Source organism: Numida meleagris, chromosome 2, assembly GCF_002078875.1.
Source record: "Numida meleagris isolate 19003 breed g44 Domestic line chromosome 2, NumMel1.0, whole genome shotgun sequence".
Classification (NCBI taxonomy): domain Eukaryota; kingdom Metazoa; phylum Chordata; class Aves; order Galliformes; family Numididae; genus Numida; species Numida meleagris.
In genome coordinates this window covers 82008695-82028652 of record NC_034410.1, presented here as the reverse complement: position 1 = coordinate 82028652, position 19958 = coordinate 82008695, and the positions used below count along the sequence as shown (strand labels likewise).

The following is a 19958-nucleotide window of genomic DNA, read 5'->3' as shown; positions in this document are numbered from 1 at the left end:
GTGTTACGCACTGAATTGAACAGCAGGCTCATTTACACTGCTTTAATTTGGAAATACGAACATTCAGAAATTCTTCACTCGCATTTCCTTATTTGGGAAACATGTAAATTACGCTTATGATAATCTAGTATTTAACTGGTACAAGCATTACAAATTCCAGAAGCAAATGTTTCAAAATAGGCAGGAGCTGTGCCAGCTTCTTTGAAAATGCACATGGCAATAACCCACCTCTGCAGCATCTTCAGCTCCTGGGCCCACTCCTGTGAATGCTTGTAGAGCAGATGGGATGCAGGGGTGAGGCTTGTAGGGCTACACCTCTTGTCCCATTCACCGTGTAGTCTTACTGAGAGTGGCAGATGGATTTCATTAATAAACTGGACATATCGTCTCTTTTATTGTGCGCAGCCTTTGAGATCCCAGAACTGTAGATGAAAATGACAGCAAAGGACCTTTGTGTTAGCCATGCTCATGCTGAGAAGCCTCTTCTGCAGTAATCCCACTGGCACTTTTTCCAGTCTCACCCCAGAAACCTTCTATCGACACTGCCTTGTGTTCAGCTGCTCACCAGACAGCTTACTCCGTTGCCCGTGTAACAGCCCTCAGTATTAAGTCATTTCTCTTGTATCTAAATGGAGTTGTTCCATTTTTAATTTGAGACCCTTTTACCATTGCTGCTGCAGGGAAAGTCCATTCACGTGGCATGCAGACAGGAGGGCTGGTGCTGCTCCCTCCTGCTGAATGAATTACTTTCTGTGGCACCGTCACACGCGATGCCCGCAGCTCTCTTTGTCATTTCTGCTACCCGTCTTTTAGTTCACTGCCACTTTCCTGTGTCTTTTTAAAAAGGTGAGGCTGAAAAATTCATACCCCACTCTGATTCCAGTCTTACCCAGGCTGAGTGATGCCGCACATACCCCTCACTTTGCTGCACGGCAGATCCCTTTTTACGCTGCGCGCCCTGGAACACCAATTGCCTGTTTTGCAATGTGAGCTCTTATGTACTTCATTATCCGCTTCAACCCCAAGGTCTTTTTCTATATTAATGTCTCCTAAATATCTGTGTTGATTGCTGTTATTTCTCCCTAGGTGCATTACTGTCCCATTCATCAATATTAAATAAATTTCACTTTGTTGATATCTTCCCATGACTCAGAAACTGCCAGATAATTCCTCAATGGGGATTTACTATCCCTTTCCACCTATTCATTTTATATTTTATTGCTTTCAGTACAAGCAAGGTTAAACAGAGCATTGCCTCACATAGATCAGATGTTCAGAATACAGTGGGGAATAGAAATATATTTGGATAAATAACTGAAAGTTGAAAGTATGGTATTTTTAGAAAAGCAAGGAAAATACACTCATTTCCTGAGAAATATAAAACTTGTGTTCAAAATGTGCCCCTTACCAAAACTTGAATGATCAGGGAGAAGGAAAAGAAACAAAAACCATTACCTTCTTTAAAAAAAGTCCGAAATCTTTGACAAAGCTCAACTTTCACATAAGCATTTTTATTTGAGCCATATAACTTTGGGGAGCAAAAGTATGCTGGGCATTTCAGTTAGAGGCAGTGGGAAGGCAATACCTGCCCATTTTCTGTCCATTTCACAGAAGGAACAGTGCAGAAGTGGTTGCTCTGATTAACAACTCATCCTTTTTCAGGAGAGCTCTGAAACATGTGCCTGAAGTTAATCATGTGCCACGGTTCAGTGGGCTTCCATGTGTTTTTGCTGTGCAGAACAAGGGCTGAAGGAAGCATATGCTGCAGAGTCTGGGTGAACAGCAATCCCTTGAGCAAAATTTTCAGCCTATGGAATTTAGGCACCTGGGTACCTGGCTGCACTTGCTGAAAGCATGGCAAAGGTATGGGGAAGAGGTGGAAACCGAATCTGGAATGCCAGCTGTAACTCTCATCTCATAGAAATCAAAGGGAATCGTGCAGCTGACTTCACTTGACCTCGTGTTCCAGCGCCTGGCTTCTAACTGCAAGATCCTGCTGTCAATTTTACTAAAATGAAACACGCCACACACACAAAACAAAAACAAACAACACACAAACCCATGTATGATTAAACAAGAATATTAGCATACCCATTTCTTGGCATTGTCAATAGCCTTTGATATATTAATATGTAATTGCCTACAGAAACTCACGCAGATCAAAGAGAACGGATGAATTGTGGGGGATAAATTCTCTATTATGAGCAGAAAGGCACAATTGCAGAGAGGTCTAGTTAATGGAAGAAAGATCTTGTTGCTCTGAAACCCAAGGCACTGGGATGGGCTCCGAGGAGTCCACTATAAGGCCACGCTCACCTTACAAATCATCTGTGATGCACTGTGCACTGAAACGCTGTCAACCCCCTGTCAAAACAAACACCCCCAAGTGCATCAAGGTGCAGAAACACCGGGTATATGCTGTCTGTCAGGGGCTGCTGGTGTTCCGAAATGGCACCCAAATAAAATAATCCTGACATTTTTTGTGGAGAGCCAAAAATAACGTTGTTTGATGTTCCCTGTGGATGGCTGGCTCCCAGGTACCAATTACCAGCTCATGGCTAACACTTTGAAGTTTCACTAACCTTCTTAGTCAGTCTGCCTTGTGCCTGTGCTGCTTGTTCCCACTGGGTTTGTGAAGCATTGGCTTAGGTTATCCCTGAGGCAAAGATGGCTTCAGGAGGAGAGCCCAAACAGGACTCCTTGTTTACATGATATTTCTCTGACAGATTCATTTTCAGTAATTGCATCTGCACAGTCAAGTTAAGGCTCTTCAACAGACTGTAGTGGAAGCTGACGTCTTTGAAAGTAAATATCCAGCAGTCAAGACTTTAACATTTTACAGAAGGGACTAGTAATTCACTTCGCTGTGTCTCAAAAAGAAGTCTTTTCTCTACATTTCTACTCAATGTTCTCTTGGGAAGTCACCAGACCTGCTAAATTTGTGGTTCTCATTTAATTCCGTGACATGTTCTTATTTTTTAAAGCTTTATATTCATCTGTTGAGATACAAGAGGCTTTTGGCCTCAAGCCTTCCTTTCCAGAGACGCAGTGTGAGCCTCCATTCCTGGTTAACTTAAAGGGAATGCCTCCCACTTTGTTGAGAGCAGCTCAGAGACTGTTTCTGAACCCACCTGTGCTTTTCCATGCCAAACCATGCTGCCTGTGGATGCAAACCTTTTCCCAACTCTGCCAGTGGAGGACACAGTGCTCAGACCCAAAGCCCATGCCATGAAGTGGCAGTTTCCTATGAGGGATGTGGACCTGTTGGAGCATGTCCAGAGGAGGGCCACAAAAATTATCCAAGGGATGGATGTTCCTACAAGGACAGGCTGAGAAAGCTGGGGCTGTTCAGCCTGGAGAAGACTCTGGGGAGAGCTGATAACCAGCCAGCAGTTAGTTACAGCATGGGTAAATATCCTGCTAGAAAGGAGGGGAACCAACCCAGGAACCCATCCCCTCTGGTCACAAGGAGAGGAGGATCTGTGCTAACAACAAGCCCCCAGAACATCTGGCAGCTGCTTAGGGGGGAGGCATGACGGTGAGGGGTGCATAGGCAGCAGGTAGCACTCTGTCAAGGGTTGGCCCCATGCCACAACACGGTGTTGACACATTCTGTGGGCTGTCACCTGGCTGTTGGTCAAGAATGACATCTCTCCAGGTTTGGGAACTGCTCCTCCATTTGTCTTTGGGTCTTACAGCAGGGGCTCCCATTGGTCAGAACATCAAGCTGCAGGGTCAGGGAGGGAACAGCCCTAGCAGAGGTGACCCAGCCAAGCAGATGGCGGCCATCCATTGCTCTGGTTGAAATCCAAGTGCACCCCTTGGTGGGGGGATACATATGCTTGTGGAAAGGCATGCACAAGTAGTGATTGCTTCTCATGGCATTACCTCAGAAATGTTACTGAAATCATTACAAATTATGTCTGCTGTATAATCTTTTTTTCTTTACCTAGTCTATAATTACAGCACCACCAAAAAAAAAAAAAAGGTATATTGGATTTGTCTATCATGATCTATATTTAGGGCTTGGCAGGATTCAATTTTAATCTCAACTTCAATGATAACGTTTTATTACCTGTGTTCTTTATTTATAGTTACACACTGCTTATTTATATTGATGTAAATATTTTTCGACCTGCATCCTGGAAAGTGCTATCATCATTGCCTGAAAGAAAAGCAGCCTTCCTCTTCTGAGCAGCTAATGTGCTTTCAGAGAGATGGGGTCTACAAATTCATCAACCATCACGGGATTTTGTCCTTAATATAGATACAAGAGAAATGACACATCCATTACAAAACCCTTCCTGACAGAGCCTGTCCATGGTCTGTTTTCCTGGAGTATTGCACAAGGTAACAGCATGAATCACAAGTAACATTCAACAGTGTGAAGTTTGGAGAAGCTAGGAAAATGTTCTTTTTTTTTGGAAGGTGGAGGGGGGGAAGACAGAGGGGAGAAGATACTGTGCTATTAAAAACAGAGTTGAGCTGCGAAAAAAAAAAGAAAAAGAAACAAAAAAGTTGTTTTTAGTATTTTGTGCATTTAGATAACCCAAGAAGATCCCATATGGCATATGAGCAAGTGTTAACAGAAAGATCATTAATCAAGTAATACGCCTACTGGAAACAAAACCCACAGCAGCTTAGAGAAAACAGACAAAAAGTCAGCCTGTGGTTGTATAAATAAGCGAATGTCAGAGCTGGAGCATTATTTCAGAGAGGAAGCAGCACGAGATTGTGGACAGCCAGGGTTTGGGCATTTCATCATCCACATCTCCAGTGCCCCATTACCAGTGGGCTGTCACCTAACCAGTGGAAAAGGCTGCCTGAATTCAGTCTATTTGCTGGAGGAAGAGAGCATGGAAATGCCCAACAGGAGGAAGCCTCCATATTTATCCAGCAGAATTAAACCACAAGCCTACATTGTGATCTGTGTGGTCACAGAGATCGCTGACTCCTCTCAAGATGAGGGATTTACCTGCATGGGAAAGTGGTGGAACACTGGGCAGGTCTTCTCCATACCCCTTCCTCCCCAGGGCCCCTTCACCACGTTCTGCCCACGCGTGTGAATGTCCAAAATGATGTTGCTGGGAGCTCCTGTTCCTACTTAGTAGTGCTGAAAACTGAGAAATACCATGCTGAAACTTTCATACACGAGAGGTTTAGATGTGTTTGGAGGTTTGTTTTCGTTTTGCTTTAGGGCTTAATTTTGAAAGAATGTATAATAACATAAAATAATTGGTCCCAACTTGCAGGCAACACAGGGATTATTGGTTCAGAAATGCAAAGCGGTGAAATGGGAGACGACTGCTTCCATGTCAATGCAGATATTTTTTTGCTAAATCATTTTTATGGAGCAAATCAGAAAAGCCGCGGCTGTAACTGTTTTCTGTTGCCACCCTAATGATCCTAAGTGCTCTGAGGAAATTGCCACTAAGCATTTTATCCTAAATATTTGTGTAGTGGGCCTTAAGAATTATTGATAGTAAGAAAATAACAGATACTAATGAGCGTTTTTCCACAAGTAAGCTTATCACCAGAGAATTTATAAGTCCTACATGCACTAAATTTGAAAAGTACAATTTTAATTCCATCCTGGAGAGTACTTAAATCTTTAAGAATATTACCAACTTACTAAGTAGGGAATCTAACGCACAATTATCAGCAATGAAACGTCCTTTACCTCCCCACACAAAACCAACCTCATCCATCAATCTCAAAGTTTTTGTTCAATACTCCATTGCCAGGAACTGTTTTCAAATTCAGATGAGGGGAAAAAACAACAACAACCATACTAAATAAATGATTCAGTACTTTACTTCATAAATAAGAAAGACATTCGATCAGTGTAGGGTCCTTGATTTGTGCCAGAAATGCAGCTGTACAGCAGTACAAGAGGGCAGAGTGCATCGGGACCTGTCTGGCAGGGTGTTGTGTTCCTCCACGTGCACTGAATAGTCAGATATCAGGGTAGAGGAGATTATTATGACAGGAAAGGTTTGACTGGGGTGGCTTTTTGATCAAGTTCCCTGCTAGGACAGGTGCAAAATAAGAGCTTCATTTGGTCTGCCAAATAAATAACAGTGGCTCTTTTCAGAGTGGCGAATGCGGTTGAATAGGTGCAGATGTGTGTGAAGGTCCAGGGCAACAAACTGTGGCTTTCCTCTCAGCTCAGTACATACTCAGTAGTGTTTTGACATCATTTCACCCTTGGTGATGCAACATTGGCAGCGATCCTCAGGGGAGCATCTGGTAACCCTGGTAGGTAAATGAGTAGCAGCTGGGAAAAAATGGAGTTCGTGCAGGGACAAAGACATTGAAGGGTTTTCTGAGCTATTGATTTTCACACGTGTTCAAAGGAGCACAACAGGGGAAAAGATTTTGGGTCAGCTCAGGTTACCCAGAAATTTCAGTAATATGCCATCCAGCCCAGCTGCTAGATTGACTGAACCTGGTTAACACCGCTTAGTAACCTGCACTAAAAGTCTGCGAAGCCAATTATTACATGTTTGAAGAAAACAGCTCCAAACCCTCATTAAAGGGATTTTTATCTAAACTGGCCGCATGAAGCATTTAATGTGAATGCTGTCGTGTGTATATCAAGCTGCATAGCAAGAAGAATCCAGCAGTGGCTGTCAGTTGGGACAGCAATGCCCCAGCTGTGTGGCCCTTTCTGCAGGTGGGTGTCATGTGCCAGTGGGGTGCTGGGGTTGCTGTCAGCCAGCTTTCCTCCCTGATGCCTGTGGATCAAAGATCCTCTCACAATATTTAATGCAGAGATGGCAGCACAAGTTGGGAGCTGATAGCCCTTTTCACACCAGTCTCCAAGAAACATTTGCATCCAGGGCCAGTTCAGAACCTGGCTCTGTCTCTCCTTGAGTAACTCTATCTGCTGCTCACTCAGCTCTGATCATCAGGATCTGATAGCTTCAGGAAAGATGAATGCATTAATGGTTTGTTTGGTTTTTTTTTTTTTTTTTTTTTTTTTTGTGTCCTGTTGTTCATGAATCATTGTTCTTGTCCCACAATAACTGTAATCATTAATTTTCTGGACCTTTGGCTGATTGTCTTAGCAGCAGAGAAAACAGGCAGTAGGAGAGGGAGGTGCAAAATCAGATCCATCTAGGAAGTAGAAGTAAACTCTTGCCTCTTTCTATCCGAATTGGTTCCTCTGGGTCAGAGCCCATATGCATGCACACATGCATGCTCTGCTTCCTCTGCTCTATGGAGCCTGGGGTAGCGTGTCTGGTTTTAAATTGGCTAAAGTAGATGAAGGATGGCAGAAGGTTATTTTTAATCTGCTAATGTGTTATGGGAGAATGTTGCTGCAATGGAGCATAGAAGATGGGGAAAAGCGGGGGGAAAATGTAAAATAAGTTTGTTTGAACTAAAAGAACGGAGTGTGAGAATTTCAAAACTCCAGGTACAAGATTGACACAGCAGTGAAAAAGAATCCTGTAAATTTTGTTTTTTCCTTTATTTATTCCCTGAGAGGATATTTCCCTACGTAGATCACTGGAGTCTTGGCTTGACTGGATCTGTGGTAAAGACATAAGGGAGATTCTCATTACTGGACTTTTCTGGAGAGATCTTGGCTGGTTACACTGCTCAAGACAACGAGAAGTGTCACCACTGGTATTCTCAGGAGCTATGGATTTTGCTCCACAGTGTCAGCTTGGCTGGCCCTGAGAGGTTGTGTGATCTGAGCAGATGGAAATTAGAGGCCATTCCCAAAGTACCAGTTTCTGTTTCTCATGCCTACTATGTCTTTTTTTTCCCTTTTTCATCACTTAAGCTAAGAGCGTCCTTAGCAATTCCAGACAGGTCCAGCTGTGGTTAATTTGTCATGAAGAAAATAATATCAAACAGTGCAGCACTGGGTAAACAAACAACAAGGTGCAAAGCCTGCCCCTAATTGACTGATGAAAAGAAAATTAGGGCTGCCTCGAGAAACAATTTCTGTAGCAATGGAGATAGAGAGGAGGCTGTGCTGCAAAGCACAGATGACCCACCACGGCTCTCTGGCATTTGAATCGCAGGGCCCACCAATGTGGGGCACAGCATGGGCTGGGGTCAAGCCCAGCACTGTGCTGTGGGATGGAGGTGAGCTTCCTTCTTCCCCAAAGATATGCTATAATTTGTAGCATTTTCTACAAATGAGCCTTGCATGGCTTTTCTTTTAGTTACGAAACAAGATCACACGTCAGGCTAAGAATTGATTGCTGTAACTTCAGACTGGTCAATTTTTTCTAGATATATTTCCATAGCAAAATCATACAGGAGACTTCCAAGAAAGAGTTTCTGCCCTGCAGAAAAGCTTCTGTGGGTGCTGTGGGTAATACGGGCGTGGCAGCAATTACTAAGACCACGTTTTTTCCTTTTTGATGTTTAAAGCTGCTAGTTTCAAAAGTGACTAATGATATAGGGTGTGTTTAAAATTTTATATGATTGATTAGAGATGCCTTAAGGAAAGCTTGTTTTTGTCAAAAGAAGCCCACTACAGGAGTCTTGGGGTGGGAGACTACAGACTCCCAAGCTGCTAGCTGCTTTTGACAACCTCGTTCATGTACGTGAGTGTATGGCAGATCTCTTTCGTCTGCTTGTTAGGACGGCCACAAAAAGCAAAATCAAATTCCTGGCAGCTAAATCATGAACAAATGTTACTCTTAATTTGGTGTAGCACAAAATTAACAGTTTACAGATTTTAATAGCCCTTAGAGGGAAAAAAAAAAAAGAAGAAGAAAACAACCCAAGGAGGAAGAACATACACACACACAAAAACCCAGCAAAAGCAAAAAAAGCCTCAAACCCCTCACTCTGGGCTTGAAGCTTGAAAAAAGCCATCCATTTTCATAGCTATCATTTGGACACACGTTCCCTAAGCTGCACAGCCACCATGGCTTAATTATTGCTCCATGATGGCCCAGTGCTGACAGGAATTCAGCAGTCAGATAGGAGCCCCTTCTCTCGCAGCACACGGGACTGTGGCTGCCTTCATTTCAGTGTTTTAGACTGATAGCTCTTTTGAAAGGCAAAGCACGCATCCCTGCTTTTGGCAAAGTTTTGATCACCAGCTATGAACAAGTCTGACTCAGACTAAAGGCAGGACTGACAAGATTTCCTTCACACTGCCTGTCTCACTCACCTTTTTCAACAGACATTCCTGAAGCAAGTGGAAAGACCAGTCCCTAAGCAGCCTGTATCATAATGAGTGGCCTCTTCATCATTTTCACTGGTTTATTTTACCATCAGTCTGGAGAACTGGAATATAGAAGTTGCCTTAAGGGTAAGAGAAATACAGTCGTGACGTGTAAGACACCAATTGACCCAAAGATGAATTTGTCTCAAGGCAACATGGCATATTTTTATATGCCTGAACTTTTGGAAATAAATTTTACAGCACTACTTTTGGAGAGGACAAAAGTTAGGAGGCTCTGTGGAGAGTACATATTTCAGGAATTTGGAAGTTAAAGAGGCATTGTATCAGAGACATGACAGGGGACAAAATAAACTGGAAGGAAAAGCAGTGCATGGAAAACATGAGGCTGAGCATAAGCTGGTCACTCTGCTGCTTGGCAATAATAATATTCTTTCTTTTCTTTCTTTCATTCTGGGGAAGTCTGGAGCATTCTATTGAAAACTACTGAAGCGTTGCTATGTTTGGAGCATTTTCTGATACTCAGCTTTCTACTGTAGAAATTAAAATTTGCCAGGGAGGGAAAACATCCTCTGTTGTTGCTGTTGTTGACAGGTTTTGGTAGGAAATCTCTCTTTCCCTACTTTCACTGGGGAATGAAAAGCTTGCACTTCACATAGAACTAGAGCAAAAGACAAACAAGGAGAATGACAAAATCAGACAAGTCAAAGTATCCTGATTTGTTTGTTTTCTACTCTTTGGTGCTTCTTCTTAGCCTCTTGTCATTTATTTCAATACTTGTCAGGGCTCTTCTTTCAGGCTATCAGCTTTTCGCCCAGGGATTGCTGTTGAGTTTTCACAAAGGTTATCATGATGTGGGCTTGATTGGCAGAAGGTTAAGGGTTACAGCACATGCCAGTCACTGCAGTCAGACAACCAGAAGGCAAGGTCATGTGGGCAACTCTTTGCTGTGGCAAACGGCAGGGGAGCCGAAGCAGGAAGGATCACATATTCAGTGTAAAAGCAGAGCCCATGATGGGAGACACAGGTACACAACCAGCTTGAAAATCCTCGTGGTTACCACTCCTACTACCTCACTGCAGTTGGAGACTTCTTGAAGGTCCTGGCAAGTGTTGTTGCTGAAAGCTGTGTGCCATCTTACAGTGGTACGTGCCACCAGCCTAGACAAGACTAGATAACTGCAAGATAAACCTGGCCTGTCCTCCGCAGCTTAACCTCAAAGGCATGCTTTATGGCCTGACTAGGTCTGGATTAGCAAAGCCTGTTGCCCAGGCACACGTACTCATGCAGAAGGCAGTGCGCTCAGATGGAGGCAGTGTTGTTTCTAGAGAAAATAGCTGGGCTCAGTCCGATAAGGACAGATCTGATGTGACAGTGTCAGAGAGGCAGGGACTGACACCACCAGGGTGACATTTTAAATATACTCTTAGATGGTTTATTTGCAAAGAATGAGCATAACAGTGCTCCCAGAGATGAAGAACTCCACCTGCTCCAGAGATGTAGCTATAGCAACCTCCACAAGATTACATTGCTAATCTGCAGGTGTTGAAGAGGCATAGATAGATGTTGTTGAGTAATTTGGCTCCAAATAGATACTTTGATCTGCATAACAGCCTGCATTTATATTCCAAATATGGATCATTTCCAGGTCTACAGTTCTATCTTATAAAAGCAACACTCCTGTTCTTTACTTTTTAAAACTTGCCTGTGCTATCTAATAAGCCTGACAGCTGCATTACTTTTGGGTGGGATAGGAGTGGGAGAAAAGGGAAACCATTTCATTGCCAAAAATTCCCAAAATATTTCTTGTATGTTTTATCCATGTGACTCCTCAATGGCAACAAAACCAAACAGAAGAGAATAGGTGTTCCAATTTCCTATACTCGTAGTGCACTTGATGAATCAATTGCAGAGACAGCAGAGACTGTCTATTCCACCACATGCTGGTGACAGTCTCCAGGCATGTACCAAATCAGATCGTGCTTCATTAGCAGCCACAACACTGTTAAAGACATCAAGCTAACGTCTGCCTTGCTTTATTCTCCATGAGACGTCATTGAACTTGGTGGGGATGCCTGGGATGGAAGTCAAGGCAGAATATGGCTCATCATCAAACAGCACTAAAGGACTTTTGATAAGCAAAATCTGCAATGTACTGATTCAATGAAAGGAAGGAATTCAATAGCTCCAAGAGAAAAAATGACCCTTCATTGTATTCCTGTTAATCTGCTGGAGCACTCCTTTAGGAGGGGAGTTCAGTCACACACTCATCTTTTCATGAAAGCTGGTTAAGGACATTTTACGTAGCCTCTAAAACCTGTATTGCTTGCCCCTTTCCTTCTCTTCTCTTTATCCTCTATTTCTTTGCCAGCTGAACATCCCACAGCCTCATTGCTCCCCTCGCTTCCTGAAACAACCTATCCTGCCTTGTTTCCTGCCGCTGCTTCATTTATATCTTTGCAAGCTGCTTCATAATCACATAATTTATTTACCTGAATGATTTTTCTGTATTAAAGAACTGCAAGTCAAAAGTCAGAAGCTTGCCTTTTGCACAAACTGCATGCATGTGACAGTGCAGTTGTCCATGGAAGTCACCTGCTGCCTTTCCCATGGGACCCTACCCTGTCTCTCTTCTCGGGATGCAGCCCTTCCTGCAGCCTTACCTTATCACTGAAATCAGAAGTTCCTCCTTCTGCCCCCCAGTTTTGAACAGATTGCTCCTGGTTACTCCCTATCAACTATGCTTCCCAGTCTGAATTCGCAATCCCCTTGTCAGTAAGGTTGCGTTAATTACAATCTTATCTTTAAATGCTTTATTAATTAGATCTTCCACCAATTTCTCCGTTACTTTACCCGAGATTGGTACCAAGTAAACTGGACTGTATTTACCTGAGTGATTTCATTTGTCTTGGAATTTTTACACAATGTTGTCAATGACCTTTGCAGATTTCCACACTGTTTTGTGATCTATTAAAAATGTACATAAGGAAGCTAAAAATATCCTATCTCAACTCTTCCATGACTCTTGGGGGCCGCTTTTTTGGATCTTATGATTTCAAAAATGTTTAACCTTGGTACAAGTTGTTCAATCTCTTTCTTAATTATTAATATGTCCAAAAATACATTATTCTAAAGAGAGTACAGAAATAATTGTTGAACTATTTTGCCTCTTTCTTCATTGTTACTAATGACTCGCTGTCTCCAGTTAGTAATGAGTCTGTGACACTGATAGTTTTTTCTGCTATTACTAATAAGCTTTCAAGAGCCACTTCTTCCAAAACATAGCCAGATCAGCCATGGATTTTATTCTGATATCTTTAGTATCCTTTATCAATTTTCTACACTTCATAAGCTCTTATTTATATGGATCTTTATTACCTCTTTCTTTTTCCCATATGTTGCATATTGCTTTTTAATTTGTTATTCCTGCCTTCATTCTTCCACTGAAAGAGAATAGGCTTTTCACCAATATCGTTCAGCTCCTTCACTGTGAAGTAATGTCTTTTTGGCCATTTGATATGCGCTCCTTCCTCATATTTTTTTTTTCCCCCTCATTTACATTTCTAGGTTTGCTTCTGCCATTATGTTTCTCTTCTCTTTGTAACGTTCTCCAGTTTGGAAGATCAATGCTTTTAACTACCAAGTGTGTATGGTGTTTTAAGTCACATTTCTTGTCAGGCAATGACAACTGTCCCAAGGCAGCCTATGCTTTCTGTACCAGCAGTTTTCCTTGCTATACAGTCACTGCCTGAGGAGGACATCTGTCTGCACCTGGGCTGGGGCAGCAAAATATCTGAGGAACACATTTGGACTCAGTAGGCCATTTATATCAGATTTCTTCCCGTCAGTGAATATTTTCAACTCCTCCTGCTTTCTGCCATAAAATGGCCTGGGTTGAAAAGGACCTCAAAGATCATCGAGTTTCAACTCCCCTGCTGAGTGCAGGTTCGCCAACCACTAGACCAGGCTGCCCAGAGATCCCCCCATGATCTTGCTATCATGTTGGTCCTATGGAAAGCAAGGACTCTTGGCAGCCTGTGTCACACTGGTTCTTGGCACTATTGCACTCTGAGGTTGGAGAAGGTCTCTGGTCAAGGGAACCCCTGGTCCACCTTACCCCATGGGACCCTAGGGGTAAGAGGCTGGCTCAGAGGGCAGGACAATCAGAACCACAATGAACACTCAGTCCTTTGCCACAGCTGCAAAACCTACCTTTCCTCCCAAATTGCTTTTGAGCTGTATTGCCTGCAGACATGCAAAAGTGCTTTTCGTGAAGCCAAATAGCATCTTGGTTATCTAGTTGAGTGGGTGATATCACATATTGCTGAAGGAAAATCTTAACTTTCTCTCTGTATGTGCATGCCAGCCCATAACAGAAATAGTTCTAGCTAGAAAAATATTACTCTAGGAATCAAAATCAGCAATTTTTCACGTTTGGGTATGTTGTTTTTCACCTTGCTTAGCACTTCAAGTGCAAGGTCATATGGCAAATCATTATACCAGCAATGTTTATCCCCCTTTGAAGAACTCCATCAAGAATTGATTTGAAAAAGATCTGGGCAGTGCGTATTTCTTTTTCTTGACAACAACTCCATTATTCAAAATCTATTTATGCAAAATCATTTACTGTGAGAAATCTTCATTTTAATTGCAGACAGCAACAATTTTGAGGAAAAAGCCAATATTCTTAAAGGAGGAACAACCTTTTAAAATGATAATATTAGCACCCCCACTCCTATGAATTTGTATCAGGGAAATATTGTGTAGAAAGGGCCTCTGGAGACACCCAGGCAAAGCTCTCTCTTGAAGGTGGAACAGCATCAATACTGGCTCAGGCCACGCTGTGCACTCACTCACACACAGACTTCTGTCTATCTTTCTGGATGCATGCACACATAGAACACATTACAACTTCTATTAGCCTTCACTATTTTTAGCTGTTTTTAAAACCTTATGCAGGTGCTGTATCTTAAAAATACAGCCTTTAACACCAGCTGTTTTCACTCAGCTAAGTGTTTTATCTAGAAGATTAGATTACAAACCCTGGGGAAGAAAGCGACTTAAATACATTGTACAGCAGGTAAAGTGCTTTGGGCTCTGCATTGTGTCATTAGGACCAATATGAGAAAGCAGCAAGACTTATCTTAATCTTGCTGATCGTCTCAATTAACACAGTCCCCACAGTGTCCTCCTTAATATCTAATCCCCATGGTTTCTTGTTCTATGTATTTTGCGCTGATAATGTTCTTTATCAGATCGTTGCTGAGGGTACAAAAGTACGTATTAAGCGAGTGAGGATGTGGCAGTTACTGAGAGGAGTCACGTGCCTAATTAACATGGAAATTAGGCGATGGACTATTAAGTCTTTCATGCAAAGGAAAGCAATGTACTAGATACAGACTCTAAAAATAAAATAAAAAAAGAAAATAAATAAATAAAGGAAAAAGGAAAAAGCACACAGGGAAGGAGTCTAATTATAAACAGAATTCAAAAGCAATGCCATTCAAAACAACCTGTCTACTCCTGGCAAACACTTTCATCATACAGAAATAACTTTCCATACACAGCAACATAAGTAAGTAATGAAGAAGAGGGGGGCTGTCTTCCCACAGCTCACGCATCCAAGAAGTAGTGAAATTATCTCTATATTCATGGGACTTATCCAGGAGGGCAGTCTTAGTTCCCAAGTGCCTTTCTCAGTCACATGAGGAAAAGTAAAGACAAAGATTCAGGTCCAAGGATTCTGACGAAATGATGATCTTTATCTTTCCAGCCAATTCCACAAATTCTGCCTAGAATAAAGACTGCTGCAGTTGAAAAATAAAATAAAATTACCAAGGGAGAGAGTATCAGAGAGTTTGGGATGTTGACAGCCTTCAAATACTGATGAGCTCTGCCAGCAGAAGTAATCTCCCATCCATAATTTCTTACTGTTCTCTGATGTGCCATCTGAAGTTCTGGGTGCCCTTTGACAGGTGTCCCAGAGCCAGGCTGCTACTGTCAGCAAATGCAGCTGTCACAGACGAGAGCAGTGGCTGGCCACGCTGCCTCCTCAGTGCACACGCTGCCACCAATCTTCATCTCGAGGATCTCATCCCTGTAGGTATGGATTTTCTCTTAAGTCTCATGATGAGAGCTGACAACTTGGTGACTGCTTCGGTTTAGGGGTTTTCCTTCTCTCTTTCATTGCTGTTTCCACCACCCCAGCCTACCTCCAACATGCAACGCGTGGGATTGTGTTTTGGAGAAGAAGAGTGGAGAGTGAAATGCTCATTTTGAATGCATTTTAATTAAAGATTCACATGAGTCCTTAAATGTTTTGTCTGGATCCGTTTTTCAAACCAGTTGAGCTCTTGCACTTCACTGGTAACTGCAGTGAGGCAGAACAGCTGAGGCTTTGATAGTGAATGGCTGCCACAAAGAGTTTTTCCTCTCCTATATCCTCTACCAAAATATTAAGTGATGTACACTTGTTTCTGAGCTGGGAAACCCACTCTGCCTTTTATATTACCTTTCCTGACTGAATTCCTGACTATATGTTACAGTAACATGCCAGAACAGTACAGGAAGGAAATATTCATGGAGGAGGAATGTCCTTTATGAGTGAAGATGCAAATGTACGTAGCAATATCCCATCCTTACTGCTTACTATGCAAAGGAAGCTTCATTTGCATTGCTGTGGTTTAAATGTAGATGGTCAAAGATAAGTCATTGTCTGATGTCCGTAAATATTGATGAGCACTTTGGGATCCTGTATAGAACCATCTGTTTCTTTTCTGTCATCATCTGAGAGCTGTGTGTTAGCAGAGATGTCAGTGGAGTTACTTGGAGGGAAACACATACCTTTGCTTAGCAAGTGATAGCAAAAGGAAAGAAGGAAGTTAGGGAAGAGAATTTCAAGCTGAATAATGAATCAAGCTGGATTAATGGCTGGTGAATCTTCACTAGAGATCTGACTTATGGGCGGCCTCCCATCCTCGTGCTCCCTGAGCTCAAAGGATGCTTTGCAGCAGCTGCATCTCCATGCAGTGCCTGCCTGCTGGTGCCCATGCTGGTGCTCACTCCAGCCACGGAGTCCCCTGGTGGAGCAGGGTGGGCAGCAGCTACCTAGGCTGGTGAGCTGCTCCTCTCCTGCAGGCCACGTGGCAGAGAATGCACCAGCAAAAATGATGGGGAAGGGTAGATTGGTGGCCACCTCCTGCCTCCAGCGAACGTCAGCAAGTCTAATGAATTGTGTTCATTTCATATATTGTGAAAAGATCTTGTCACTTCTCTCCATTTTTATTTTTTCCCCCTAATGGGAGTTTCAACACTCCTATTTTAGATGCCTCAGTGAAGTGCCTGAAGTCACAAGGAAGGGAGCTAGAACATCAGTCTGCATCTGTTGTCTCCTGCAGAGAGTTGTCATCAGACATCTTGTCTACAGTAGTTAGTAAGGGACAGTACCACCCAAAATGCAGCCTCAGAACAAGGAGTGAGGAGAAGGTGTCCCAGACTGCACTATGACAAGGTCACCTCCTTGAGACCCAGTTTCTCCAACTCTAAAATGAGAAAAACATTTATTGCTCCAATTTATTTTCTCTTTTAAAGTATTCCATAAGTGCTATGGTTTATTATTCTAATGTGACTGTAAAATCACGATGTCTTTATTGCAAAATGATCTTTAAAACATGAAGCATTAGGATGGTGACTGAAATCATTAGTATCAAATTGTTCTGCTTTTGCCCTGTCACACTGATACTTCAAAGCAAAATTGTCTCGTGGGCGTTTATAAGATTTCGTAAGGATAACTTGTCTTTTCAAACCTTCTTCAGGGGAGGGGGGAAGAAGCCCCCAGACATTTTCTTAATGAATAAGGACTAGAGAGTTCTGCCTATTTAATTCTGAGGCTCTCTTTTAATATTTAAATTCTGAACCTGCTAACAATCAGCTTGATGAAAACGAGCCTCTGGTTGTTTGGAAGTGGTGCAGGCAGATGTCCTCGCTCCTCAGCCCCACCCGAGGCTGTTGCACTCACTGAGATGCTGTGAGATGGAGACTGTGGGGTCCCATCGCTCCCACCGCCTACAGAAGCAGAGCAGAGGTCTCCCTATCTATCCTATCTTCTCTGATTTACAGACTATAACCTACCAGGTTAACAAGGGTTGGAGTTCTCCTCCTCCACCCTCTTTCAGATTGGGCTCCATCTCAAAATCACGTTTCCTCTTCTGGCAGAAAGTCCAGGTGAAACTTCAGCAGATGCAGTGAGTGCACTTTGCTATGAGGAGGCACAGCATGAGCAACTTTCCTCCATCAACAGCTCCATAGGGTAAGCCTTGTCACTCTCCTTCAACTTGTCATCCATGGATCTTCCCTTCCCTCTTGTACACGTTTTGCAGTTTGTGCATGTGCTTATGGTTGCCTGGTTTTGACCCAACGTATGTGCAAGGAGGAAAGCTTTCTGTTCCTGCTCTCTACATCCTGGTTTCTGGAAGGTGTCTTTTTACTATACTGTGGTATGTAGGTCTGGGAGACACAAGAACATTTGTGAATTTGTGTATATAATGTCACAAGTGAAGGCTGACAAATGAAAAACTAATACTGTTTCTCTTTTACTCTGATTGAGTATAACTACTAGCTAGTTTTATGGCAAACCAGTTCATTAGCATTTAAATCGATTCTTAAATATTTTCCTTGAAATTTGGAGCAATATAAGCCTTAAATCCAGGACTGGTAATGTTGTGATTTTTATGTCTAATTTTAGATTTAATTTTTGGTCTGATAAATTGCGATTATATAGCCATGCAATTTCAGAGAGCTGCTTCTAAATGCACGAATTTGTGTTTAGCCTTTAATGAGTAAAATAATAAAATAAAAAGGAAGAAGGCATTACCTTATGTCCATATGCAAAATGACAGCGAACCCTGAAATTCTTGGACTTAAAACCCTCACGTACACCAGTTACACAGCTTACAAATTAAAAGCCTAGACAGAAGATGTAACTGTGTACAGGCCATAAAATATCAATAGAAAAATGACCAAGATAAACTTGTAAATTGAATGCCATAGGCTTCAGCCTGCAAATACCTATGTTGTTCCAAACTTTACAAGTGCAAGGGGTCGGATGACCTCCATCCAGTCTCTGCCCACATCTAATGACATTCAGTGGTCACAGCAATCTCTCTCTGACAGCACCTGCTCTACCAGTGCCTCTGGCTGGAGACGAGCGGTGGTGGGAACTTGCAGGGAATGAGTCACACTCATGCAGTTACAGTGTATGAACATTAAAAAATGCACCTTGTCTATCTCCGCTGTATACTTTGAGCCGTTATTTTCTCTGCTAAATTTGACCACCTACCCCTCAGAACGTAAAAGAAAAAAGTTTCATACTGCTACAAAAACGCAAAACTCACCATAAGGCAGATTTATTTGGCTTTTAAGTGACATGCTTGAATGGAGCATGTTTTCACTGCATTTATATTATTCTGTTAGTTAATCTCACCCCATGGATTGTAAAATCCTCACGAGTTTTGTGGTTGCAAGAGTTGGAGATTTTTTTCATCTGCGATTTCTACAGCTGAGTAATCTGGTGCCTCTTCAATCACAACTAGAACTGGAAATCCTTCAGAGACTGACATGTTAACAAATGGACACTAGCAATATTGTATTGCTCATCTGCCTGATGTTGTATTTTAATTAGATTGAGGAAGATAAAAAGGCTGCTTCTTCAGGTATAAGTTACTACAAGACCCTTGGGGGATAAAAAGAAACTGTTTAAGGGAAGGGACTGCTTATGCTATTAGTCACAGAAGGCTGACTTCTTTCAGGCCTGCCCTGTTGACAGATATTGCTAATGCTGTAAAAGAATCACCCCTTCACTCTGGAGAGTGCACTGTTTTAGATGATGGAGTTCCACAACATTGACAATTGCACATCTTCTGTATTGCGTTACAGATGAAAGAAAAGTTGCTTGAGAACATCCTCGTTGAGTATTAGTCTGCAAAGACATTGGTCTTTGGTGTGAGAAAGGCTATCTCTAGGTCTGCATGTTTCCTATCTCTTTTAACAAGTACTGCTGCAGGAAATATAGAGATAGAGAAAAATTACTGTCACTGAATTTTATTTTATTAAACTAAATTTTCAATATGAAGAGTGTGACTGCAATTTCTTTTTAGCAATAAAAGCTTGACTATGAACCTAATGTCACCAGTTCAGTAGAGCAATTTCACTAAGTGCTAAATTCACTTCTTTGCCAGGAATATATTTCTGTTCATCAAAACATTAGGCTACTTACACTGTTTTTGTACTGTATCAAACGGGACACTGAGCAGCCTAGGGATTCACATTTGCTCTTCCACATTTCTTTTACAAGGCTCATTGTATTTGTAAAAATCACATTTCAAAAAACTCAGAAAGTTATGTGAAGAGACGAGGTTAAATCAAAAGCTTACAAGTAAATCCTTTTGATGCCATTTGAATTCAAGGTTACATCCAGATGTCCCAGATCATTCAAATCTAATCCATTTGTCTGAACGTTTGAAAAAGATCTGATCCCAGTGGGACTGTGAACTTTGCATCTTCTACCTACCTACGTTATTTATTATGAAAGATCTTCATGAACCGAGCCCAAACCTTGGTACAGTCAACAAGAACTGCAACAGCGACTTCAGTTAGACTTTGGACCAAATCTTGTCACACACTACAAAAAAAAAAAAAAAGCACCAAAATTATTGAATAAATGATGGGATGTTCCGGCTCCAGAGAGTACAAAGTGGCTTCTATTTTATGCTCACACTTCTATCTTTCCTCTTAAAACGTCTTTTGA

At 42.1% G+C, this 19958-nt stretch overlaps 1 long non-coding RNA gene across 22 annotated transcripts in view; it reads right to left on the bottom strand.

Annotated features, from left to right (window-relative positions):
- The window catches only part of LOC110395181, a 97746-nt gene that overhangs the window by 1041 nt on the left and 76747 nt on the right, over nucleotides 1-19958 (bottom strand). For 16 of the 22 annotated variants that reach the window (XR_002436228.1, XR_002436217.1, XR_002436225.1 and 13 more), the window contains one exon: nucleotides 16-19832. This is a non-coding gene — a long non-coding RNA (uncharacterized LOC110395181). Of the gene's footprint in view, nucleotides 1-15; nucleotides 19833-19958 lie in introns of those variants that run through there. The other 6 variants (XR_002436234.1, XR_002436226.1, XR_002436227.1 and 3 more) reach the window with 5 other exon arrangements.